A 26,490-nucleotide genomic window follows, 5' to 3' on the forward strand; every position below is an offset into this window, starting at 1 on the left:
GGAGGTGCGAAGGACTTCCTCGGAAGACAGTGCAATTGTTTTGCCTGTGGAAAGCAAATACCTCACAGAGATTTTCATTCTTACTGCATCACCTGTTTAGGCCCAAACCACAACATTCCTCACTGTCGGTTTTGAGCCCTGTTCAACGCCCAAACTATTCATCCTTGGGCTATTTTTGTTGCTAAATTCTTTCGCTCTTGTTCTCCGTATTCCAAAATGGCTTTGATAAGCCATCCGACTACCAATCTTTCGAAAAAACGTAAGGATAAAGACAGACTACATAGGTCCAAAACTGCCGATGACGCTTCCGTTACGCTAGTCGCCAGTCTGCCGGGTACTCAGTGAAGCACTTTCACAGCCCCTGATACCAGCTTCTACAGATTCGCAGGCCTCTGCTGAGACCCATTCGGAGTCTGGTATGCCACGAGATGCTTCTTCGACTACGGAACCTGCAGATGTCTCTAACTTGGATGGGTCCGGAGCCGTTTTGCAAACACCGGCTTCTGAAGGTGTATTCAGACCTTCCGATGTTCGTATGTTTCTGACTAAAACTACCGAATTTCTCAGGCCCCGAGTTCGTACTACGCCTCGGAAACAGACCAAAGTGCATTCTCAAGCTCCCATGCCACAGAAACAAATGCTTAGAATGGTTGAAGACCTTATTACTTTAATCAGGGGAAGCCAGCCTTCCCCTCTAAAAGACAAAATTGATTTTCCTTCTGATTCTACAGATCATGAGCGATGACTCTGACCCCTCTGATTACCAGGATATACCCTTATCTACCTATGAGGATTCAGATGCAGATGATTCCATTTCCTCTGCTTCCTCCAAGAAGACTTTTCTTTTGGTGAAACCCTGCATACCCCTCAGACAGCATTTCTGCTGGGAGTGCCAGGACTACCCACAGTCCAAAAAGACTCAAAGAATTTTTAAACTTGCCTCAGCACAGGCCCCTAGCTGTCCCCCCTGTTCTGGAAATTGAGGACGTCTTCATGGAATCCAGTCTTACCCCTGATACTTTGCCACCTGCTCCTAGAAAGTCTGACAGGTACTACAGTGTACCAGACTCTCTCAAATTTCTTTTACAAAATCCCACTGCGGATCCAGAGACCATTTCCCCAGGGACCTAAAAGTATTAAAGGCTATCAGCCAAAAACCCTACCCCTTTGGACAGGGATTCTAGGGCTTTAGACAGATGGGGGAAGAAGGTATATACCTCTGCAACTCTTGCCCATCAGGGCTTTAAATTGCCAGTTTCACATGTTAAAATACCAACAGCATATTATGGAACTAATTAAACAAAAAAATGATGTTGATTCCTGATTGTGCAGAAAATAAAGATTTACAAGAGTTAATGCATTCTGCAAACCAAGTTGGAAAACATACTTTGCAGTGTGGTTTTGATGCCTTAGAAACATCTTGCAGGGCTGCTGTCACTGGGCCTGTTCTGAGAAGGCATGCTTGGCTGAAGGAACAAATCTTGCCATACCATGTCAAAGCAAAATTACTAGATGCTCCATTAAACCAAGAACGTTTGTTTGGCACAAAAGCAGCAGCAGTTCTTAAAAAGATGGAGAAAAAAGCTAATTATATGCCAACTGTTAAAGATTTCCAACAAGTACAGCCACCTATATTCAAGTAGGCATTGGCCTTCAAAGAACTGGTCCTTTCCAGTCCCTCCCAGACCTTCTCAATCCAAACCCAAGGGCAGCAAACCACCAAGACTACAGTCTCAGGGTACACACAGATCTAAACAATGGAGTGCTCCCACCTCAAAAATGAGAAGTTATGTACCTACCATAACGTTCCATGTTAGTTGTCTTCTTCCCGCCTTCTTTCTTGCTGGATGGGTTCGGAGCCAACCCTCGGCTCCGACTCGGCCTATACTAAAGCTCGAGAGCTATTTATAACCAGCTCGAGGCTACCCTATATGTCCCACAATGCTAGGTGCTAACTACCCAGATCTCGTTTGATAGCTGAAACCATAGCAGTTCTGCTCTCGAACAAAAGAAGGAGAGGAAGCCTCACTTGAAAGTCACCTAGACCTATAGCTACCAGTAGGGATAGCCAAGGGGGCAAAACTGAGGCAAGAAGATGATCCCCAAAGATCCTTAGGTCTGTCCAGGCTAGGGGGATGGGGGGGTGTGATGCAAGAAAGAAGGTGAGAAGACAACTAACATGGAACGTTATAGTAGGTACATAACTTCTCAATGTTAAGTTGTCAATCTCGCCTTCATTCTTGCTGGATGGGACCGCGTCCCTAGCACCTTCACCCTGGGTGGCTCATCGGAACAGACTCTTCTTGAGAACGGTGGAACCAAAATTAGCCCGGCTTTGGGAGGCCATGTCTAATTTGTAATGAGAGATAAAGGTATGAGGAGAGGCCCAAGTGGCTGCCGCACAAATGGAATGTGTTGGTAATCTAGCCTGAAAAGCTACTGAGGTGGCTAATGCTCTAGTTGAGTGAGCCCTGGGCCTTGACGGTAGTTTTTGGCGTCTGAGCTGATAGATGTAAGTAATCAGAGGCCAGCCATCTAGTAAGGGTTACTTTGGAAACTGGAAGGCCTTTCTTCCCTGCCGCATAAGATAGGAAGAGCTGCTCAGATTTCCTAGCTTGCTTGGTTCTATCAAGATAGTAACGGAGTTGACGATGAACGTCCAGAAAATGCAGCTTTTGTTCCGCTCTGTTGGAGTAGTTGGGGAAGAAAACTGGAAGATTGATAGTCTGGTTTAGATTCGCCTCAGAAGAAACCTTGGGTAAAAAGGATGGATTAGTCCTGAGGGACACTCTGTCTTTATGGAAAACTAGATAAGGTGGACGAATGCAAAGGGCCTGAAGTTCTGATACTCTTCTCGCAGATGTTATGGCGACTAGAAAGAGTTTTCCAAGATAGTAATTTCAAGGAACAGGAAGCCGCAGGTTCAAAGGGGGGAAGAATCAAGGAAGTTAGAACCAAATTTAAGTCTCACTGCGGTGGGGGGTCCCTGATTGGGGGCTTAAGCAAAAAGAAACCTTTAAGAAAGGTTTTACAAAGCTTATGGGACACTATACTAGAGTCCGAAAAGCCTGCATGAAAGTTCGAAATAGCCGCTAACTGTACTCTGATGGTAGAGGAAGAAGACCCTGAGTGAAACAATTTGGCTAGGAAGTCTAGGACTGATTGGATAGGGGCAGTAAAAGGATCTATATTTCTAGCTCCTGCCCAGAAGGAAAAATGCTTCCACTTGCTGGCATAAATCCTCCTGGTGGATGACTTTAGGGAAGCTATAAGTATGTCACACACAGAATGGGAAATAAGGGGAAGCCTGGCTAGGGTTGGAATTGGAGCAACCAAGCTGTGAGGTTGAGAGATTGGAAGGAGTGGTGCAGCTGTCCCGACTGATGGGTCAAGAGATCTGGCACTGGGTCCAGATGCCAGGGCTGCCCCAAGAGGTAATGATGCAGGAACGGAAACCATATCTGACGAGGCCAGTAAGGAGCAATGAGAATCATGGTGGCTCTCACGGCGGTAGCTTTGTGAATCAACTGAGTGATTAATGGGAAGGGGGGAAAGGCATACAGAGGTCCCCGGGGCCAATCCTGGACTAGAGCGTCTCTGGGGGGGTGGCCGGGAAGAGAGTGAAGAAGTCGTGGCACTTGCTGTTTTGAGGTGTTGCAAAAAGATCACAGAAAGGTCGACCCCATCTCTGAAAATTTTTTCAGACTACTGCTTGTTTGAGAGACCACTTGTGTGGCATGAGAATGGCTCTGCTCAACCTGTCCGCTATGATGTTGGACATCCCGGGGATGTGCGCTGCTATCAGAAACCGCTGAGAGGAGATCACCCACTGCCAAAGTCTGAGAGCCTCTCGACATAAGGGATAGGACTTGGTTCTGCCCTGCTTGTTGATGTACCACACTACGGACATATTGTCCGTCTGAACTGCAATAGTCCCGATAGGAAGAGTCCTGAAGTGCTTGCAACACTAAAAGTACTGCTCTCATCTCCAAGATATTTATGTGCAGGTGGCACTCAAAAGGTTGTCATGTGCCCTGGACCGTCCTGCCCTGAAAATGCCCCCCCCCGGATCAGGGAGGCATCCGTTGTCACCGTGGCGACCGGGGGAGAAGGAACAAATGGTCTGCCCTGAAGGACTTGAGAGGAGACCATCCACCAAGAAAGGTGTTTCTTGCAAGACAGGGTTATTAAAATGTTGTGTGACACTGGAAGTTGTTGAAAGGACCACTGGGAAAAAAGCATCCATTGAAGGATCCACATATGAAAGCGAGCTAGGGGAAGTAGAGTAATGGCTGCCGCCATGAGACCTAATACCTTCAGGACAAAACTGGCTTGGATTTTGTTGTTCTGAAGAAGGATGTAAACATGCCTGTGAATATCTAGAACTCTTTGCTCTGTTAGTTTTGCAGAAAGCCGGACTGTGTCCAAGGTGGCGCCTATGAAGGTAATAGACTGACAAGGCAGACTTTTCCAAATTTATGGAGATACCTAACCCTTTGCAAGTTTGAATGGTGTAATCTCTGGAGAGAAGTTGACGCCTGGTGGTGGCAGTGAGGAGCCAGTCGTCTAGGTATGGAAACACCTGGAATCCTTGACGCCTCAGATGAGCCGTAACCACTGCCAAGCATTTGGTGAACACTCAGGGGGCTGTAGTGAGACCAAAGGGCAGGGCTCTGAACTGATAGCGACTGGCTCCCAGCCGGAAGTGGAGAAACCTCCTGGAGCGCCTGTGCATCTTGATGTGGTAGTACGCATCCTGAAGGTCTACTGAGCACATCCAATCGTCCTGACCCAGAAAGGGTAGAATGGACTGTAGCATGACCATCCGGAACTTCGTTCTTCTTACAGACTTGTTTAGTCTGCTGAGATCCAATATTGGTCTCCAGTCCCCTGTCTTTTTTGGTACCAAAAAGAACTTGGAGTGGATTTCGGATCCTTGTTGGTCTGCTGGGACTGGCTGGATGGCTCTTTTTGTTAGCAGTTTTGATATCTCTAGTACTGCTTGTTCCCTTAGACTGGGTGGAATGTCTGGGAGGGGTCCTTTTGGTTGAGTTGGGGTGTGGATAAAAGGAATTTTGTAACCCTCGGATATGATAGATTGCACCCATTTGTACTGGGTGAGTGAATGCCAGGCTTCTGGGTACAGTGATAACCTTCCCCTGACTGCCTCCGAAGGCGGACAGTCGGGCAGCTTCTCAGGGATGCTGGAAGGGTTTGTCAGAAAGAGACTCTCTGCTACCCTAATTTTGCGGACCTACTCTGCCCCTAGGGCGGCATCCGTTATTGTCCCCCCCCCTGCCTCTAGAGGGGAACTGACCTCTTGCGTCAGGCGCGACCTCTTGTGGTTTACGGAACCACATCTTCCCACCCTTCTGACCCTTAGGGTATGGTCTAGACGGGGTGGAAAAACGGACTCCCACGGCAGAGAGAGTCTTGCCTTCTTGCTCGCATTGGGTCAAAGTATCCTTCACCTGAGGTCCAAATAAAGCTGAACCGTCAAAGGGGGAATTAGTGAAGGACGCCTTAAAGGGGTCTGCAAAGTTACAAAGCCGCATCCAGGCGTGACGCCGTAAGGCCACACCTCGCCCCATCGGCCGCATAGGAAATAAGCCGCATGGAGAAGTTGACAATGGAATTCAGGGTTGCCAGCTGGGAGTTTATTTTGTCCTGAGACCACACAGCTGTTGGATCCTATAAGACCTCACCCACTTCTCTGAGCATGTCTCTTTGAAGGCGGGTGAAGTGGCACAGATAATTCAGCGACCGCATGACAAAGGTCACTGAAGAAAACATCTGCTTGCCGTACCTATCCATAGTCCTAGACTCCTTGTTAGGAGGATGGACAGGTACCGAAGGATCAGCCAGTTCCTTCTTAGTGGCTGCAGCCACCACCATGGCGTCAACCGGGACACCCTTGGTTAAAAACTGTTTGTCCGAAGGGGCCGTTATAAATTTGGAAGGCCTCCGTGGGGTAGGTTCCATCGTATCAGGGGCCGTCCACGCCTTCCGTGCCACCACTTCCATGAGGGGGTCAAAGGGCGGAGACACTAAAGCGGTGGAAGGGCGAGAGCCAAATGCCTCTAGGTAAACCGACTCGTCCTCGGAATGATTAAGGGTAGACCAGTTCCCCCTCTGCTTCAGGATCTCAAGGATGTCTGAAAAGGAGACATCCTCAGAGGGGGACCGTGGGGACCCTTCCGACTCATCCAAGTCGGTATCCGATGTAATGGACTCAGGGGAGTCTACATGCTTCCTCTTACATTTCATCTTCCGAGGGGGTTCCCCTAATGGATCAGGGGAAACCTCGGAAGAGGAGGATATTCCCAATGGGGAAACCTGAGGCGTTGGATGGCTACGTTCAGGAATGAGAGGGTGGGTAGAGACCGCAGCAGGCACTACAGAGGGAGGAGCTGAGGGAGCCGACCGTGGAGCAGGCACAGGGGCCAGCACGCTCCTCATGACTTTGAAGGCGCCCCTATCAGGCAAGGTAGAAGGTCCCCGCTCCGAAGAGATAAGGACCCCGGCACCGTGAGGGACGGCTCCGAAGCCGATGTCTGGGCCAAACTTACCAGCGCCGAAGCTCCGAGAGGGAGAATGGGGTCGGACAAGGGTCCGAAGCCACTTGCCCCCTCAGAGCTGACGAGGAAGTCCATGCACCTGGATCCCTCCAAGGATGGGACCATGGAAGAGACCGGAGCCGACGACTGAGCCGAAAGGTGAGGTATCGGCTCAGTGTCGACGGCCACGGCTCACACAAGCTCCGGCTCCGAACTCAGAGGAAGAGTCGGAGGAGGAATCGAAGATAGGGTGGGAATAGCCACTGTCTGCTGAGAAGGGCTATGGAGCATTTGGGCTAGTGCCTGAGACTTGAGAAGTCTACTAACCACCCTCTCGAGGTCATGGTCCGAGAGCCTGGAAGACCTGGAGGAATGGGTTCGATGGCTCCGCTCCGAGTAAGGGAGACCTCGGAGCCGAGTGAACAGATTCCAAGGACGGAGACCTGGACCGTTTACGGCTAGCAGATGGCGCCGACACCACTATCGGCGCCAACTGAGTCCTAGAATCATCGGTTCCGGCTCGAGCCGATGTAGAAGCCTGAATTTGAGGAACGTCGACTCCAGCCGGAGCCGATGAGGAAGACTGCGTCTTGGAAACATCGGCTCCAGCCGGAGCCGATGTAACAGCAGTCAGAGCACCACCAGTCGAAGGCTCAGAACTCGGAGCCGACGGCTTAGATGGCTTCGAAGGCTTCCCCGACGATGACTTGGTCGGGGAATCTTCAGGCTTTAACAAGCCCCTCAAAATTAACTGAAAGCATGACAGACCGAACAAGAGTCCTGCAGGTGCAGAGGGCCCAGGCAATAAACAAAAGAAGTGCGACTGTCTGTCAGCGACATTTTCTGACACCACAAGTCAAACTTCTTGAAGCCTGAGACCCTGGTGTCTTTAGACATCCTAAAAAGTACAAAAAAATATACATCCTTTAACAAGCTAAGTCAGTCACACAAAAATTAAACTGACAAGTTAAAGAAAGCAGAATAGGCCCAAAGGCCAAACCTTATAACCAAAAAGGGGGTTAGGATAAGGATTAAAAGGGACCGGAAGGGTGATTAGCTATGAAGGGAAGCTAATGGGATGGTCGCTAACTAAAAACTAACTGAAAAACTGACTAAAAGGTAGAAATTTAAGAATTATAATATCTAACCTGTAGAGCCGGTAATAAACGCACCTTGCAGCTGTTAGCGGCAAACGAGATCTGGGTAGTTAGCGCCTAGCATTGTGGGACATAGGGTAGCCTCAAGCCGGTATAAATAGCTCTCGAGCTTTAGTATAGGCCGAGTTAGAGCAGAGGGTCAGCTCCGAACCCATCCAGCAAGAATGAAGGTGAGATTGACAACTTAACATCAGGGAGTTTTAAACCACCCCCTTAATGCAAAAAGTTCATAATGACTCGTCTTTCATCCTTCCCAGCCATGCCCAACTAGTTGCACCCCTAGGAGGAAAACTCACCCTGCATGCAAAAACACTGGCAGTACATTACCCAGGACAGATGGGTCTTTACCCAGGACAGATGGTTCTTAAATAATGTATCCCAGGAATACAGATTTTACTTCCACTCTCTGCCAACCCCAAGCAGATTGCCAGACCTTCCCCCAAACCAGTGGGCAGAGGCCCAAAAGCAAGTACTTTCTCTTTTCAATATCAGGGCTAATCAACTTGTCCCAATAGAGCAAAGGGGACAGGGTTTCTACTCCAGACTGTTTCAGGTGCCCAGAATAGAAAACTCTTGGTGCCCTATCCTGGATCTGTTAATTCTCGACACCTTCCCAGTGGTACCAAAATTCAAAATGCTTACATTCCAACAGCTGCTTCCTATGCTAGCCAAGGACTCCTGGCTGATCACCCTAGACTTAAAAGAAGCTTATCTGCACATTCCTACAAGGGAATAGTGAAGGAAATATCTACATTTCAGGGCAGGCTCTATGCACTATCAGTTCTCTGCATTTCCCTTTGGCTTATCTACTGCACCCAGGGGTATTCACAAAGTGCCTGGCTCCAGCCATTGCATACTGCAGGCATAGACAATTTCAAATCTATGCATATTTGGACGACTGCCTGATTCAGGCGGACAGTCAGGAACTGCTACAAAAGCACCTGACATTTGTAAAGAAACTCCTATCTTCCCTGGAGTATACAATCAACAAAATGAAATCACATCTGGTACCCAGCCAAAAAACTGTATTCCTGGGAGCAAGCATGAACACAACTTCCTAGATGGCATTACTTACTCCAGAAAAGCAGGTTTACTTGACAAGTTACTTCAAACTACTGGCCACCCAAACCCAGCTATCTGTAAGGAAAATACTGCAAGCCCTAGGGTTCATGGCCTCATGCATTCTCTTAATTCCATATGAAAGACTGCATATGAGGAAACTTCAAGGATACTTAAAAAGTCTCTGGTGTCAACATTCTCAGGACCTGGAAACGGTCATTCCTATCATTCCTTGCCTAAGGACAGAGTTCCTTTGGTGGGAAGAGGCCTGCTACTACAACGAGGGACTCCCTTTCACTTAACCCCCTGCCACCCAAACCCTGACAACAGACTCGTCAGACTATGCATGGGGGGGCTCACATGGCAGGCAAATGCACTCAAAGAAAATGGAGCCCAGGACAAATGCACCTGCATATCAACCAAAAAGAAATGTTAGTTGTACAAAATGCACTGACAGCCTTCAAATACCTTATCCTTCCAGGACAACTCTCGATAAAGACAGACAACACCACAGTTAAGTAGTGCATAAACAAGCAGGGGTGAACTCCCTCCTACCCACTCTGCAGGTTAGCCATGGCTCTGTGGAACACAGCCTTGAGCAATCAAGTGCACTTGCAAGCTCAATTCCTGCCAGGCAAAGAAAATACACTGGCAGATGACTGGAGCAGAAATCTAATGGACCCACGAGTGGAAAATGGAACCCAACACATTCAAGCTTCTAATCCACAAGGGAGAACACCAGAGGTGGGACCTCTTTGCTTCCCCCTAGAACCATCAATTGAGCAAATTTTGCACCAGAACTCCCCACAGCCAAGCATGGAAAGTAGATGCCCTGTCCTTTACAAGGGAAAACCTCTCAATCTATGCCTTTCCCCCTCTGCCCCTCCTCTCGAAAGTACTATTCAAGATCAAATAGGACAGGCCAAGGAAATCCAGATTACACCAGACTGGTCACGCCAGCACTGGTACCCACTTTTATGCAGTCTGACAGCAGTGCCACCCTGGCATCTGCATCAGACCCCTTTCTCTGCTGTCCTAGCAGAAGGGCCAGATTTCGCATCCTCAGCTGCAAAAGTACAGTTGTGTACACTTACCATAAATATAGATGTTCGAGTGTATTCACTGTTGCAGTCATTACATTTGGGTAATCTGCTGGCAGGCTGCCCTCAGTCGGCCTGAATAACAAAGTCTTGAGTCCGGCATCAGTTGCTGTCTCCTCTTCCATGACGTCAGATTGTCAGGGTTATAAAACATGCAGCAGACGCCATTTTATTCAGTTTTTCTTGCCCCAGATGTCAGGTGACCCCCAAATGGGGAGCAAAAAAATATATATATATGTAAATAAATAAACAGAAATATATATAAATGCACTTTTAGCAACTTAAACTTTACCTTCATCTAAAAGCAAATACACCACAAAGGCTTTAGAATATAGTGAAGGAAAGAAAAGGTATAGAAAAGGGGGATGGCGGGTGGGTAACCCGGACTGCAACAGTGAATACACTCGAACATCTACATTTATGGCAAGTGTACACAACTGTACTATGTTCTTCATGTTTCACTGTTGCAGTCATTACATTTGGGTAGAATCCCAAAGCTATGGATGGGAGGATGGGAAGTACAGTTTTGTACCTACCATAAATGTAGATGTTTGAGTGTATAACCTGCTGCAGTCATCACATTTGGGTTATCCTGTCGTCAGGCGGTCCCGCAGTCTGCCTGAATTCCAAAGTCTTGGTCCGGCATCGGTTGCTGTCGCTTCTTCCCTGACGTCAGTGTGCCAGGGGTATATAGAAGAGGCATCCAACGCCATTTTCTTCAGTTTTTCTTGCCCCAGATGTCAGGTGCCCCCCCCAAAAGATGGTCAGTAGATAGTACCAATAATAAAAGCTTAGCACAAACAAAACATCCCTCCAGCTATAAGCAAATACACCACAAAGGTTGTATCAGATTTTAAGGTATTGAAAGGTTTTGGTTAGGTCAGAGGGGATGGAGGGAGGGTAACCTGGACTGCAGCAGGGTATACACTCGAACATCTACATTTATGGTAGGTACAAAACTGTACTATGTTCATCGTGTTACCCTGCTGCAGTCATCACACTTGGGTAGAATCCCAAAGCTAAGGATGGGAGTTGGAGTCAAACAGGGTTAGAGGAGGCTAGAAGGCCCTGCAAAACTGCAGTGGCGAAACCAGTTCTAGTCTTAAAGTGGTAAGTGATGTTTGGTGAAGGTGTGTATTGAACTCCAAGTTGCAGCTTCCAGAATATCCTTGGTTGGCACCCCCCTAAGGAAGGCTGTAAATGTAGCTGCTGCCCTGATGGAGTGGGGCCTTATGCTAGCAGGAACTGGTTTTCCATGATGGGTGTAGCAAAAACGTATGCAATGTCCTCTCCATTTGGAAATTGTCTGTTTTGAGATAGCCCAGGAATGCAGGAGTCTTTCTCCTTTGTTCTGTGGATTTGGAAAGAAGGTGGGTAAGTGGATGGTTTGATTAGAGCCACACTGGATACCACCTTTGGCATAAAGGAGACTTAGTTCGTAGAGAAACTCTGTCTTGATGAAAAACGAGGAAAGGCTCTACTGCCATTAGTGCCTGTAGCTCTGAGACTCTTCTGGCTGAAGTAATTGCTAGCAGCAGGGCAGTCTTCCATGATATAAACTTTAAGTCAGCTGAGAAAGCTGGCTCAAAAGGTGGCAGCGTAAGTTTTTCCAGAACAAAATTTAGGTCCCAAGTTGGTGTTGGCGCTCTCCTGGGAGGCCTAATGTTTTTTGCCCCTCTGAGATACTGCCTTAGAAGTGGATGTGAAAATAAGGGAGGATCCGTGTTGTAGTGAGCTGAAATAGCTGAGGCGTGGATTTTAATAGATGAAAAAGAAAATTGTGTGTGTAACATCTCAGTTAAATATTGTAGAATCTGAGGCATGTCCGGCTGAAGGGTATTTTGGCCTTTAGCTTGGTTCCAGGCACAAAATCTTTTCCATTTGTCTGAGTAGGCTTTCCTAGTGCTGGGCCTCCTGGCCTCCAGAATGACATCCATAACAGCTTGTGAAAGAGGGGCTGGCTGGTTGCTTAGGTGATGTGCCATACAGCCAAATTTAAGGTTTTGAGCTGGCTGTGTAGAATCTGACTACCTTGCTGTGTGAGTAGATGAGGAATTTGTGGTAAAATCCATGGTGGGCCCTGGGCCATGTTCCTTAGTAGTGGGTACCAGTGCTGGCGTGGCCAGTCCGGGGCAATGAGTATCATTCGAGGTCTCTCCATCCTGACTTTCAGCAGCACCTTTGTGAGAAGGGGCAATGGAGGAAAGGCATATACTGTCAGCATTTTCCAACTGAATGAGAGTGCGTCCACTTTCCAAGTTTGATGGTGAAATGTCCTTGTGCAAAATTTTGAAAGCTGATAGTTTTGGGGGTTGGCAAACAGGTCTATGTCTGGGCACCCCCATTTTTGAGTTATCATTGCAAATACTTGTGGACCCAGTTTCCATTCGTGGGGATCCATGATGTTTCTGCTTAGGTCATCTGCCAATATGTTCTTTTTTCCTGGCAGGAATTGAGCTTGTAATTGGACTTGGTAAGCCAGTGCTGTGTTCCACAAGGTCATTGCTTGCCTGCATAGAGGGTAGGTGTGTGTGCCCCCTTGTTTATGTACCACATTACTGTGGTGTTGTCTGTCCTTATGATAAGCTGTCCTGGATGCAAGAGGTCCTTGAAGGCTGTCAGAGCATTTTGTACAGCTAGCATTTCTTTTTGATTGATGTGCAGATTCCTTTGATCTGCTGTCCATAAGCCTTGAACGCACCGTCCTGCCATGTGTGCCCCCCAGGCATAGTCCGATGCATCTGTTGTCATAGTTTGCCTAGTTGGGGGTAGGGTGAAAGGCTGACCCTTGTTGAGGTGACAAGCCTGTGACCACCATAGAAACTCCTGTTGAAGGCAGGGAATGAGTTATCATTGTTTCCAAGCTGTGGCTGTGTTGAGTCCATACGCTTTTTAGGTACCACTAATTTCCTCATATGCAGTTTTGCAAATGGTATTAGTAGTATGCAAGATGCCATGAAGCCCAAGGCCTGCAGAGTTTTTCTTGCAGGGAGTTGGGTCTTTGTTGCCATTGTTCTGAAGTATTGAGTTAATTGTAGTAGTTTGTCTGGTGTCAGATAAGCCATCTGGGCCGTTGTATTCAAGCTGGAACCCAGGAATGCCATAGTTTGTGAGGGCACTAGTTTTGATTTCTGTTCGTTTACTGTGTATCCTAGGCAACTTAGAAGATGTCTTACAAAAGCCAGGTGTTGTAAGAGAATGTCCTTGCTTTCTGCTTGTATGAGACAGTCGTCCAGGTATGGGTATATTTGAATTCCCCTCTGTCTGCAGTATGCAATTACTGGTGCCGGGCATTTTGTGAAGACCCTGGGCGCAGTAGATAAGCCAAAGGGCAGTGCAAAGAATTGGTAATGGGTTGAACCTGCAATGAAACGGAGGTATCTTCTGCAATTTTGTCTGATAGGGACATGCAGGTATGCCTCCTTGAGGTCCAACGTTACTAGCCAAGCTTTCTTGCCGAACATGGGAAGAAGCTGCTGTAGTGTTAGCATCTTGAATTGTGGTACTTGCAAAAAGGTGTTTAAAATTGAAAGGTCCAGAATGGGTCTCCAAGCATTGTCCTTTCTGGGGACTAGAAAGAGCCTTGAGTAAAATCCTTGGCCTTGCTCCTGCGTAGGTACCAGTTGGATGGCTCATGTCCATGAGAGCTGTAATTTGTTTTTGTGCCTCTGCCCATTGATTTTGTGGCAGGTTTGGCATTCCTTTTATCCTTGGCAAGGTGTGGAAATGGAATCTGTATCCGTGTGAGATAATGTCTAGGACCCATTTGTCCTTTGTGATGATGCGCCAGTTGTCTGCAAAAAGTGCTAATTTTCCTCCCAAGGGAGCTGCCAAGAGGGTTTTGCTTGGCAGTTTGATGTTTAAGTCATTGTGTTTGCCTTCTAGTGGTTTGGGACCTGTCTTCTCCTCCCTTCTGTGTTGTAGTGCCCCACTGGCGAGGTTTGAAAGGGATTTGTGCTTGTCCTCTGCCCCTTAGGTGCCTGTATTTACCCCTCTGAGGCCTGTCAGAAGCTGGAAAGGACCAATTTTTTGTTGGCCAATTTCTCCTGAAGCATGGGGGGCTGTACCTGTAAGAAATCTTTGACCGTCTGCATAGATTTTGCCTTATCCTCCATTTTTTTCAAAACCTCCTCTGCTTTAACCCCAAATAAAACATCCTGATGTAAGGGCGCATCCAGTAACTTTGCTTTAACATGATCAGGCAGAGATTGTTCCCAAGCATGCCTACGTATAACAGACCCAGTAACAGCTGCTCTGGAGGAAGCTTCCAAGGCATCAAAACCACATTGTAAAGTATGTTTGCCCACCTGTTCAGCTGCATACAACAGATCTTGCATTTCCTTGAGTTCAGACTGTTAAGGGAGAGTGCCCATCTTTTGTTTTATTTGAGACATAAGGAATTGCTGGTATTTAAGCATGTGAAATTGACAATTTAGTGCTCTCATAACTGGAGTAGTTGAGGTGTAAACCTTCTTCCCCCACCTGTCTAGTGCTCTGGAGTCCCTTTCCGAAGGTACAGGATTTTTAGCCATAGAAGCCTTAGCCCATTTGGGACCTTGGGAGATTGTCTCTGGATCAGCAGCAGGGTTTTGTAAAGGAATTTGAGAGAGTCAGGCACTCTATAGTATCTATCTGGTTTGGCTGGAGCAGGAGGCACAGAATCTGGATTTAAACTAGATTTTAAGAAACCATCATCTACTATTGTCCAAAACTGGGGGGATAGCAAGAGTTCTGTGCTGGGGAAGTAAAAGAAACTCCCGGAGCCTTTTCTTTGAGTCAGTGTAGTCCTGAACTTCCCAGTGGAAATGTTCCCTCATGGTGTGTAAGGTTTCCCCAAAGGAGTAGTCTTAAGGGGGGGAAGCTGAGGGAATTGAGTCTTCAGCATCAGAATCTTCATAAGGGGGAAAGGAGTAAACCTATTCCTCAGAGGAGCCTGAGGAAACAGACACCTGATCAGAGGAGGCATAATCCTCCTCTTGTCTAGGCCTTTTGTCAGGGGGGGGGGGGTTGGGAACCCCCGATCAAAGAAATCAAATCTTCAGCCATTTTAAGCATCTGTTTCTTAGGCATAGGGCCTTGACCTGGAGACTGAAGTGTAGTCTTAAGCTTAGCATAAGATTTTATGGTGAGGGTAGTCTGTCTGAAGACACCTTCAGAAACTGAAGGTGTTTCTGCAACACCGGCTTCCCCTACTGCGATGTCGTTGGTAGGGCCTAAGGAAAAAGGCTGCGTCGGCCTAGAAATCTCTGTTGGGGGATTTGATGCGGCCTGGGGATCCAATTCAGCGGTAGCCAGGGGCTGCGTAGGTGCCTCACTGAAAACCAGAGAACCGGCGACCGGGCCAGCCGAGGCATCGGAGTCTGGCTTGGATCTAGGCTGCCTGTCCCTATCCTTGCGTTTTTTATGCACGCCGGTAGTTGGTTGCTCCGACGGCATAGTGTAATTAAATGTTCTACCGAAGTAGTGTCGTGCGAAATCAAAGTGACGCTTTATAGTTCGCTTATTGAACCTAGCACAAAACCGACAACCAGTGACGTCGTGGTATGGGCCTAGGCAAGGTATACAAAAAAATGAAAGTCCTTATGAGGTATTTGCTTCCCACAAGAAATGCAATTGTTAACTTTTTCTGACATTGGACTGAGGCAAGAAAAGGTTCCCCAACAAGGTACTTAGCTTTGAAGACTTCGGACTGAAACTCTATTAGCAAATCTCAGGTGTCGGCCGACCGGCACTTGTGAACTGCTCCTGCTTCGGGCACCGCGCGGCAAGACAGACTGAAGAAAATGGCGTTGGATACCTCTGATATACCCCTGGCGCTCTGACGTTAGGGAAGAAGCGACAGCAACCGACGCCGGACCAAGACTTTGGAATTCCGGCCGACTGCGGTACCGCCTGACGGCAGGATAACCCAAGTGTGATGACTGCAGCAGGGTAACACGATGAACATCTCTCGGAGCCTTTTCTTTGAGTCGGAGTAGTCCTGACCTTCCCAGTGGAAATGTTACCTCATGGTATGTAAGGTTTCCCCAAAGGAATAGTCTTCACGGGGAGAAGCTGAGGGAATGGAATCTTCAGCATCAGAATCTTCATAAGGGGGAAAGGAGTAATCCTGTTCCTCAGAGGAGCCTGAGGAAATAGACACTTGATCAGAGGAGGCAAAATCCTTCTCTTGTCTAGGCCTTTTGTCTGGGGGGGGGGGGGGTTGGGAACCCCTGATTAAAGAAATCAAATCTTCAACCATTTTAAGCATCTGTTTCTTAGGCATGGGGCCTTAAACTGGAGACTGATGTGCAGTCTTTTTTGGTTTTAGAGGAGTCTTAAGCTTAGCATGAGATTTTATGGTGAGAGTAGTCTATCTGAAGACATCTTCTGTAACCAAAGGTGTTTCCGCAGCACCGGCTTCTCCTTCTGCAATGTTGTCGGTAGGGCCTAAAGAAAATGGCTGCGTCGGCCTAGAACTCTCTGCTTGAGAATCTGAAGCGGTCTGGGGTTCCAATTCTGTGGTAGTCAGGGACTGTGTAGGCGCCTCACTGAAAACCGGAGAACCTGCAACCAGCCCAGCCGAGGCCTCGGAGTCTGGCTTGGATCTAGGCTGCCTGTCTATCTTTGCGTTTTTTATGCACGCCGGTAGTCGGTTGCTCCGACGGCATAGTGTAATTAAATTTCCTACCATAGTGCCGTGCGAAATCAAAGCGTCGCTTTATAGTTCGCTTATTGAACCTAGCACAAAACCGACAACCAGTGACATCGTGGTCTGGGCCTAGGCAAGGTATACAATAAGAATGAAAGTCCTTATGAGGTATTTGCTTCCCACAAGAAATGCAATTGTTAACTTTTTCTGACATCGGACTGAGGCAAGAAAAGGTTCCCCAACAGGGTACTTAGCTTTGAAGACTTCAGACAAATTCGATTCGAAAATCTCAGGTGTCGGCCGACCGGCACTTGCAAACTGCTTCTGCTTCGGGCACCGCGCTGCAAGAAAGACTTAAGAAAATAGCGTCGGATGCCTCTTATATACCCCTGGAGCACTGACGTCAGGGAAGAAGTGACAGCAACTGACACCGGACCAAGACTTTGGAATTCAGGCCGACTGCGGGACCACCTGACGACAGGTATGAACAGAGCTCCAATTAGCAGCTTCTAGGATGTCTTTGGTTGGAACCCCTCTGAGAAAAGCTGCTGAAGTAGAGGCAGCCCTGGTGGAATGTAATCTGATCCCCTTGGGCACAGGTTTACCATGGTGCAAGTAGCAGAAACGAATGCAGTGGCTTATCCACTTTGAAATAGTCTGCTTTGATATAGCCTTCCTCTCTGACCCTGCAGCAAATGTTACCAGTAGTTGCTCAGACTTTCTAAGAGATTTGGTCCTGTTTAAGTAGAACTTTAGTTGTCTGTGTACGTCCAATGAATGCAGAATCCACTCCCCCTTGTTCTGTGGATTTGGGCAGAATGCTGGCAGGTAAATTGTCTGGTTAAGAGCCACACTGGATACCACCTTAGGCATAAAAAGGATTGGTCCTGAGGGACACCCTGTCTGGGTAAAATGTAATAAACGGCTCCACAGCCACGAGAGCCTGTAGTTCTGAAACCCTTCTTGCTGAAGTGACTGCCAGGAGAAAAGCTGTTTTCCAAGACAGTCATTTTATATCTGCAGTAGCTGCTGGTTCAAAAGGAGGCAGGGTGAGTTTTTCCAGCACAAAATTGAGGTCCCATGCAGGAGTTAGTGATGATCTGGGAGGCCTTAAATTTTTGGCCCCTCTACGATACTGTTTAAGCAGAGGATGAGAAAAGAGGGGAGGCTCTGTGTTGTAATGAGGAGAGATGGCAGAGGCATGGATTTTTATTGAAGAAAAAGATAGGCCCTTGTCAAGCATCTCAGTCAAATATTGTAAAATCTGAGGAATATTGGGCTTTGCTGTGTCTGTTCCTTGTGCTTGGTTCCAAGCACAGAATCTCTTCCATTTATCAGCAGAAGATTTTCTAGTACTAGGCCTTCTGGCTTCCAAAATGACATCCATCACAGATTTACTGATAGATGTTTGAATAATTAAATGATCAGCCATGCTGCAAGATTCAGAGTTTGGAGCTATGTGTGCAGAATTTGATTGTTCTGCTGAGACAGTAGATGAGGTATTTGAGACAAATACCAAGGAGGAAGTTGAGACATTCCTTAGAAGTGGGTACCAGTGCTGGCAAGGCCAGTCCGGAGCAACTAGGATAATTTTTGTTTTTTCCTGTCTGACGTTTATTAGTAAGACCTTGGAGAGAAGAGGCAGACGGGAAAGGCATAGACTGATAGGTTTTTTCCAACTGAAGGATAGGGCATCCACTTTCCATGCCTTTTTGTGACGAGTTCTTGTGCAGAATTTGTCTAGCTGATAGTTTTGGGGAGAGGCAAATAGATCTGTGTCTGGAATCCCCCATTTCTGTGTTAACATGCTGAATTTGTGGATCCAGTTTCCATTTGTGCGGGTCCATAAGATTTCTGCTTAGGTCGTCTGCCAGAGTATTTTGTTTTCCTGGCAGGAACTGAGCTTGAAGATGTATTTGGTAAGTCAAAGTTGTGTTCCATAATGCCATGGCTAGTCTGCAAAGGGGGTAGGAATGTGTACCCCCTGCTTGTTTATGTACCACATAACCATGGTGTTGTCAGTCTTTATCAGTAGTTCTCCTGGATGAATCAAGTCCTTGAAGGCTGTCAGAGCATTCTGAACAGCTAGCATCTCTTTCTGGTTGATATCCAGATGCATTTGTTTTGGGCTCCATTTGCCCTGAATGCATCTCCCCGCCAGGTGGGCCCCCCAAACATAGTCTGATGCATCTGTAGTTAGGGTTTGGGTGGCAGGGGGTAGAGTAAATGACGGTCCCTTGTTTTGGTGACATGTCTCTGCCCACCAAAGAAACTCCTGTTGTAGGCAGGGAATGAGAAAAATCATTTTTTCCAGAATGTGACAATGTTGACTCCATAAACTTTTTAGGTACCACTGAAGTTTCCTCATATGCAGTCTCACATATGGAATTAGTAGAATGCAGGATGCCATGAACCCCAAAGCCTGCAGAATTTGTCTTGCAGATAACTGGGTTTTTGTTGCCATTTGTTTGACGTATGTTGTCAGTTGACTTTGTTTGTATGGCATAAGGTAGCCATCTGGGCAGTTATATTCAAGCTTGCACCCAGGAATGTAATTATTTGAGAGGGTACCAGTTGGAATTTCTTTTTGTTTATTGTGTACCCTAGGCATGTTAGAAGTCTTTTTACAAATGCCAGATGTTGAAAAAGAGTGTCCTTGTCCTCTGCTTGAATGAGACAGTCATCCAGATAAGTATGAATTTGTATGCTTCTTTGTCTGCAGAATGCAATTACTGGTGTCAGGCACTTTGTAAAGACCCTGCACGCAGTAGATAAACCAAAGGGCAGTGCAGAGAATTGGTAATGCAAAAAACATGCTTTGAAGTGGAGGTATCTTCTGCATGATTCCCTTATTGGGATATGCAGGTATGCCTCAAGTCTAGAGTCACTAACCAAGCGTTCCTGCCCAGCATAGGCAGTAGCTGTTGTAAAGTCAGCATTTTGAATTTTGGAATGTCCAGGAACGTGTTCAAAATCGATAAGTCCAGTACTGGATGCCAAGAATTGTCTTTTCTGGGTACCAGGAAAAGTCTTGAATAAAAACCTTGTCCTTTTTCCTTTTCTGGTACTGGTTGAATAGCCCCCATATCCATGAGGGACATAACCTGTTTCTGAGCCTCTGCCCACTTATTCTGTGGCAGATATGGCCATCCGTTTGGAATTGGAAGTGTGTGTGTGTCTTTCGGCTTTTCCCTATTAGGGGTCGCCACAGCGGAACTCCAGTCCGCTAATGATTGGTAGTTGATTTTTACGTGCTGAGTTACCAGCCCTGACGCACAACCTGCAACGAAGGTATGCCCATTCACGCATGTCTTCACACAGAAGACGCTCTAGCTGAGAATCGAACCGGACAGCGTCTTACTGTGAGGCGACAACGCTACCGCAGCACCACCACCGCGGGTTGGAATTGCAAAGTATGGAAATGAAATCTGTACCCCTGGGATACTATGTTTAATACCCACTTGTCCTGGGTAATTAACTGCCAATTTTGAGCAAGAAGTGCTAGTTTTCCCCCCAAGGGGGCTGCCAAAAGATAAGTGCTTGGTGATGGTAGAGGAAAGTCTGAGACTGCTTACTGTAGGGTTGTGCTTTGTTTCCTCCAGATTTGGAGGTGGAGGCACCCCATTTCTCTGACCTGTAAGAACCCTGTAATTGGTATCTGGAGCCTTTGGAGTGCCTGGATTTGCCTTGAGTAACTCTGTTGGACACCGGAAAGGACCAATTTTTAGTAGGCCAGTGCCTACTGAACCTGGGTGGCTGCACTTGCAAGAAATCTTTTACAGTTTGCATAGACTTAGCTTTGTCTTCCATTTTCTTTAAAACCTCTTCTGCCTTATTACCAAACAGAGTATCATGCTGCAAGGGGGCATCCAACAATTTAGCTTTAACATGATCAGGCAGATTTTGCTCCTTGAGCCAGGCATGCCTTCTAATCACAGATCCAGTAACTGCGGCCCTACAAGAGGCCTCCAAGGAATCAAAAAGTACAGTTTTGTACCTACCATAAATGTAGATGTTCGAAGATCCACATTGCTGCAGTCCTTACATATGGGTATAGTCCGCTGTCCTCGGTCGGCCCGAATACCAAAGTATTAGGCTGACGTCGGTCATGGGCGCTCAGAACTGACAGAGCGTCAGGGTATAAAAGCGCATGACTGACGTCATATCCTCAGTCTTTTCTTGCCCCAGATGTCAGAAGGCCCTAAAAAGAAAGGCCACAGCCCAAAAACAGGATACCTCCCAAAAACCTGCCCAACAACAACCATCACCCAAACCAAATAATCATGCCAAACTACAGCGGGGAAGGAGGGAGGGTAAATTGGACTGCAGCAATGTGGATCTTCGAACATCTACATTTATGGTAGGTACAAAACTGTACTATGTTCTTCATCTCACATTGCTGCAGTCCTTACATATGGGTAGAATCCCAAAGCAGAGGTAAAGGGAGGATGGCAAAATCATAAAGCATTAGGGGCTGCTAAAATGCCCTGTAATATTGCAGTGGCAAATCCAGCCCTAGACTTAGAAGAAAGAGGAAGGTGGTAATGTTTAGAAAAAGTATGTACTGAACTCCAAGTGGCTGCTTCCAAAATATCTTTTGTAGCTACCCCTCTTAGAAAGGCAGTAGAAGTGGCAGTAGCTCTAGTGGAATGAGGTCTGATTCCAGCCGGAATCTCCTTACCATGATGGGAATAACAGAAAGAAATACAAAAACCAATCCACTTAGAAATAGTTTGTTTTGACACAGGTTTTCCCTGAGAACCCAAAGCAAAAGAAACAAACAACTGCTGAGACTGCCTGAACCCCTTGGTTCTGCTCAAATAATAATGCAACTGCCTGTGAATATCCAAAGTATGCAAAATCTTCTCCCCTTTATTTTGGGGGTTTGCATAGAAAGTAGGTAAATGAATAGTTTGGTTCAAGGCCACACTAGAAACCACTTTAGGCATAAAGGAAGGATTAGTACGCAAAGATACCCTATCCTTATGGAAAATCAGGAAAGGTTCCACTGCCATAAGGGCCTGTAATTCAGAAACCCTTCTTGCAGAGGTAATGGCCAACAAAAAAAGCAGTCTTCCATGATAAATACTTTAACTCGGCAGTAGCTGAAGGCTCAAAAGGTTGTAGAGTAAGTTTTTCCAACACAAAATTGAGATCCCAAGCAGGAGTAGGAGCTCTACGTGGGGGTCTTATGTTCTTTGCCCCTCTAAGAAATTGTTTAAACAAAGGATGAGAAAATAAAGGAAGGTCACAGTCATAGTGAGCAGAAATGGCTGCAGCATGAACCTTTATCGAGGAGAAAGACAAACCCTTGTCCAATAACTCAGTAAGATATTGAAGAGAAACACTTAAATCAGGCTTGGAAACATCAAAGTCCTTTGCTTTGCTCCAAATAAAAAATCTCCTCCATTTATCAGCGTAAACTGTCCTTGTACTAGGCCTTCTGGCCTCCAAAATAACATTCAAAACTTGTTGTGGAAGCTGAGACCCTCCAGGGTCTAAAACAGAATATGCCAGGCTGTTAGATGCAGAGCCTGAATCTTGACATTGAGGAAGTGATTGCCCTCCTGAGACAGAAGATGCGGAATCAAAGGCAGAGGCCATGGAGGCTCCTGCTAAACTCCTCAGTAGTGGGTACCAGTGCTGTCGAGGCCAATCTGGCGCTATCAGAATCATGGATGGCTTGTCTTTTCTGGCCTTCAAGAGTACCTTGGGAATGAGAGGCAGAGGTGGAAAGGCGTAGACATGAAGATTGCTCCAACTGAATGATAGAGCATCCACCTTCCAAGCTGTGGAATGAAACATTTTTGTGCAAAACTTTGGCAACTGGTAATTTAGTGGAGAAGCGAACAGATCTATGTCTGGAGTCCCCCATAACACTGTCAACTTTTGAAATACATGAGGATCCAGTTTCCACTCGTGAGGATCCACTATTTGTCTGCTCAACACATCTGCTAAGGAGTTCTGTGCTCCTGGTAGAAACCTTGCTTGAAGATTGAGGTGTAAACTGAGAGCAGTCTCCCACAAAATCATCGCTTGCCTGCAAAGAGGGTACGAATGGGTTCCCCCTTGCTTGTTGATGTACCACATGACAATAGTGTTGTCTGTTTGAATCAACACCTGTCCTGGGAGAAGTAAATCCTTGAAAGCCATCAATGCAAATTGGACTGCTAACATCTCCTTCAAGTTGATATGCAAATGTTGAAGTCTGACAGGCCACGTGTCTTGCACCCATTTTCCATTGAGGTGTGCTCCCCAAGCCTTGTCCGAGGCATCTGTCGTTAGAATCTGACTCGCCTCTGGTCGGGTCACAGATAGTCCCTTGTTTAGGTGACATTCCTGAGCCCACCACAAAAATTCCTTCTGAATGCAAGGTATTATCTGAATGACAGTGTCCAGATCTTGGCAGTGTTGTGTCCATACATTTTTGAGATACCATTGAAGCTTCCTCATATGCAGTTTGGCATTGGGAAGCACCAGAATACAAGATGCCATGAACCCCAAGGCTTGAAGGACTGTCCTTGCAGTCAGTCTGGACTGTAGAGACATTTGATGGAAATAAAGAGAAAGGCTTCTTTGTTTGTCCGGGGTCAAAAAAGCCATCTGGGAAGCTGTATTCAGTCTCACACCCAGAAAGCACATGTCCTGAGAGGGTACTAGACTGGACTTTGTTTCGTTCACAGAATACCCTAGGCATCTTAACACTACCATCACATACTGTAGATGATGAAGAAGTTCGTCCTTGTCTTGTGCAATAATCAGGCAATCGTCCAAATAAGGATAAATCTGTATTCCTCTTAACCTGAAAAAGGCTATCACTGGAGCCAGAACCTTTGTGAACACTCTGGGCGCAGTAGATAAGCCAAAGGGCAATGCAGAGAACTGATAATGTAAATTTCCAGCCCGAAACGCAGGTACCTCCTGCAACTGGGCCTGATAGGAACATGAAGATAAGCCTCTGAGATCCAGAGTTACCATCCAGTGATCTTTTCCCAACAGAGGTAAAAGCTGTTGTAACGTCAGCATTTTGAACTTTGGAATGTCCAGATAAGTGTTGAGGATAGATAAATCCAAAATTGGTCGCCACGTGTTCCCTTTCTTTGGTACTAGAAACAGGCGAGTAAAATCCTAGGCCCACTTCTGACAGAGGAACTGGCTGTATAGCTCCTATTTGAAGAAGTAAAGAAATCTGCTTGTGAGCCTCTATCCTTTGCCGAGGAGGAACGTCTGGCATGCCTTTGAAAGGAGGCAATGGATGGAAATAGAACTTGTAGCCTCGGTTTATAATGTCCAATACCCATTTGTCCTGGGTGACTAAAAGCCAGTTTTGCTTGAAAAGTGCTAACTTTCCTCCCAAAGGAGCTGCCAGGCAAGAAGAATCTGGCAGCTGAAAATGCAGGTCATTGGGCCTGTTTACGAAAGGACTGGCCCCTGCCCTCACCTGCAGATTGTGCAGGCGAACTCCAAGTTCTAGGCCTGAATGTACTGTGAGCTCTGCCCCTGCCACGTCTAGATCTACCCCTAGACTGAGAATCAGAAGAAGGGTACGTCCACCCCTTAGCAGGCCAATTTCTACTAAACTTTGGCGGTTGCACCTGCAAAAAATCTTTAACAGTCTGCATAGACTTAACCTTGTCTTCCATTTTCTTCAAAACCGACTCCACAGGGGGACCAAACAAAACTTCAGACTGTAAAGGGGCATCCAGAATTCTAGTCTTAACATGCTCGGACAAATTCTGATCCTTAAGCCAGGCGTGCCTACGAAGAACTGAACCAGTGGCAGCCACCCTAGAAGAGGCCTGTACAGCATCAAAACCACATTGCAAAGAATGCTTACCCACCTGTTCAGAGACATGTACTAAATCCTGCAATTCTTTACACTCTATACCCTCTGCCAAAGCATCCACTTTCGATTTTAGCTGAGAAAGGAGGAAATTCTGATACTTCAACATATGAAACTGGCAATTTAAAGCCCTCATTGCTAAAGTAGAAGAGGTATACACCTTCTTACCCCATCTATCCAAAGCTCTAGCTTCCTTATCTAGAGGAACCGGATTCTTTACAACAGAGGCTCTAACACCCTTAGGCCCCTGACTAATAGTTTCTGGGTCCGCCCTAGGACTCGTATACAGATATTTATGAGCCTCAGGCACCCTGTAATATCTGTCCGGTTTAACTGGCGCAGGAGGCAAAGAATCTGGATTAAGGGAAGCCTCCAAGAAAACATCTTGAACAACATCCAAAACAGGAGGTATAGCCAAGGGTCTATGCTGTGGTAAAAACAAGAATTCCCTAAGCCTCTTCCGTGAATCAGAGAAATCCTGTCCTTCCCACTTAAAATGCTCCCTCATGGAATGCAGAGTTTCTGAAAATGAAAAATCCTCTGGAGGAGAAGCAGGAGTGGAATCCTCTGCATCAGAATCCGAATAAGGATGAAAATCTAGAATATCTTCGGCAGAAGACTCTGAGTCATCTGAGGCCTGATCCAAACTTTCCAACTCTGGCTCCACCCTAGGCCTCTTATCAGGAGGGGGCATAGAACCTCTAATCAAAGTAATCAAATCTTCTGCCATTTTAAGCATGTGCTTTTTAGGCACAGACCCTGAAGTACCTGAAGGGACACCAGAGGAAGGCAAAACAGAGCTGCCCTTAGAAGAAGCCTTAGAAATAGAAGCAGAAGGCCTAACCACCTTAGGTATAGAAGGGAGAACAGTAACTTGAGAGGCCCCTTCAGCCTGACCTAATTCCTGGGAGGCCACATCCTGCAAAATCGAAGTTTCCCCCTGAGACTCAACAGAAACTTCAGCCGGATCCACCTGCTCTACTGTAGCTTCTGCAGGACCGGCGTCCAAAACGGACGAATCGACCTGTCTAGGTTTCAAGGATTTGTCTTTGCGCTTCTTCGTGGAAGCGGGCGTCGGAGGATCCGACGGCATACTATAATTACACCGCTTACCAAAGACTAACCTAGCACAATCTAACCTCCTTTTTATAGTGCGCTTATTAAACCTAGCACAAAACCGACACCCGACTACGTCGTGGTCCGGTCCCAAACAAGGAATGCAAAGAGAGTGATAATCCCTATGCGGTATCTGTTTCCCACAAGAAATACAATTATTCACTTTTTCTGACATCCGGTAAATAACTGAGGCAAGAAAAAACAAAAATATTCCCCAACGGGGTACTTAGCCCAACTTGGTTTCGGTCTGAAACTCGGAATTCGAAAATTTCAGAACGCCGAACGGCACTTGAAACGCTGCTTCTGCATCGGACCATGCGGCAAAAAAGACTGAGGATATGATGTTGGTCATGCGCTTTTATACCCTGACGCTCTGATGTCAGTTCTGAGCGCCCATGACCGACGTCAGCCTAATACTTTGGTATTCGGGCCGACCGAGGACAGCGGACTACCCATATGTAAGGACTGCAGCAATGTGAGATGAAGAACATCCACATTAAAGTATGCTTTCCAACCTGTTCTGCTGAATGCAATAATTCCTGTAACTATTTTCCACACAATCAGAAATCAACATCATTTTCTGTTTCAGTAAGCCCATAACATGCTGATATTGAAGCATATGAAACTGGCAGTTTAAGGCCCTGATTGCCAAGGAAGCAGACGTATAAACCTTCTTTCCCCATCTATCCAGCGCCCTGGAATCTCTATCAGAGGGGGTCGGATTTTTGGCTGTAGAGTCCTTTACACTCTTGAGACCCTGTGAAATAGTCTCAGGATCAGCAGCAGGATTTTTGAATAGAAATTTGTGGGAGTCAGGAACCCTGTAATATCTATCTGTCTTGCTAGGAGCCGGAGGTAGGGAATCGGGAGCCATGCTTGATTCCGAGAAGACATCATCAACAATGTCTAATACAGAAGGTATTGTCAAAGGCCTATGCTGAGGAAGAAGAAGAAAATCCCTAAGCCTCTTTTTTGATTCAGAGAAGTCCCGACTCCCCCAGTGAAAATGTTCCCTTAAGGTATGCAA

The 26,490-nt window shown here is 46.7% G+C and overlaps 1 protein-coding gene across 1 annotated transcript in view; it reads right to left on the reverse strand.

The window, feature by feature from the left end:
- Positions 1 to 26,490, reverse strand: part of GLG1 (golgi glycoprotein 1) — a 3,171,999-nt gene that overhangs the window by 1,097,338 nt on the left and 2,048,171 nt on the right. The gene's annotated exons all lie outside the window — the stretch shown is intronic.

Source organism: Protopterus annectens, chromosome 8.part1, assembly GCF_019279795.1.
Source record: "Protopterus annectens isolate FY-2018-M chromosome 8.part1, PAN1.0, whole genome shotgun sequence".
In the NCBI taxonomy this organism is placed as follows: Eukaryota; Metazoa; Chordata; order Ceratodontiformes; family Protopteridae; genus Protopterus; species Protopterus annectens.